This window comes from Crocodylus porosus, unplaced genomic scaffold (assembly GCF_001723895.1).
Source record: "Crocodylus porosus isolate Cpor-Errol unplaced genomic scaffold, CroPor_comp1, whole genome shotgun sequence".
Classification (NCBI taxonomy): Eukaryota; Metazoa; Chordata; order Crocodylia; family Crocodylidae; genus Crocodylus; species Crocodylus porosus.
In genome coordinates this window covers 45044512-45045864 of record NW_017728949.1, presented here as the reverse complement: position 1 = coordinate 45045864, position 1353 = coordinate 45044512, and positions in this window count along the sequence as shown.

Here is a 1353-nt window from a genome sequence, read left to right as displayed (position 1 = left end):
CTGTGGGACACTCCATCTGCCCCAGAATCACAGCACTCACGAGCCCCTGCTACCTAGAGGTTTATAGAAAAAACATTTAAAGCTGTGTCTATGTCCAAATCACTGAATCTTCTGAATATCTCCGATTTGATTCAGAGAGATTAAAGAGTCCTCTGATTCGAATTGGATTCAGAGATTTCGACACCGAATTGGGCCAAATCTCTGCCAAATCAAATCAGGGACTGAAGCTTCACACAGCCCTACAGAGAATCAGTGGTACAAGGCCTGGGTTTCCCTTGTTGCAGGGGTGTCAGATTAGTGCAAGTAGCTGGCTGCTGGGAGAGGTAGGTAGAGACTTCCAGCACACAGCCACAGCCAGGTTCCAAACTCCAGTCCATACCAGCAAAAGGCTGCTGACCCCCAGTATAATGCACAAACTCTATGGACGCCTCTGGAATGTCATTCACAGAAAACTATGAATAGCAAAATTAAGGAGAGGAGGAAGATCCACTAAATCCTGGGAGTTTGCACCTACTTCTCTAACTTCCCAGCAAAGTGCCCTACCCACAAGGCTGTGTGTGATAGACATCACCCATAAATCACCCTCTATCCCTCCTATTGAAGGTGGCTATTGGGCATCCAAGTGCGAAGCAGACTTGAGTCCAAAAGGAATGTAAACCAGAGGGATTGTAGCTCAGTGAGATGGCTGCTACTTTGAAAAGGACAGGGCCCTGAGGTCTAGCCTCATTAGTCACCAAAGACAGAAGCTATGCAATTGCTGCTTATCTGTTTTATCCCACAATTATTGAATGCAGAACCACCCTTGGGGCAGGACTCAGGATTAGAGCCCAAGTCCCCTACCTTGAGTGGGACAATGCCCATTTTAGTAAGCTCTATTCCTTCTGTTTTGCTGTCCTTCTGGCCTCGTTGATCTTCCCCCTCTGATGTCCAATGGCCCTGTTTCAGCAAAAGAGAGGGAGGGAACTCTGTTAATACCTAGCCCATTGCCCAGCGGTTAGGGTAATTTGCTAGCCAGTGGAAGACAACGGTTCAGGTACCCTCTAGAGGAGGAATGTGTACAATTAGGACAAATAACCTAACCACTAGACTAAAACGTCCTGCTGGTCTTTTGTGAGTTGCAAGCTTATTCATGTTCCCTAAAGGTAGGTACCTATGTACTATTTAGCTGCCTAAAGAGGAGTTGGATTTAAGCCACAGTGTTAGAAGATGGTATTCAGGAATGTATATGACCAAGAAAACTTTCTGGTGTACTGCAGATACCTTCCTCTTTGTACCTATTTACATTAGCTCTTCACAATTACTAGCAAGCAGAGGCTGTGTCCATGACAGAAGCCTATCGTTTTCAGACATTTT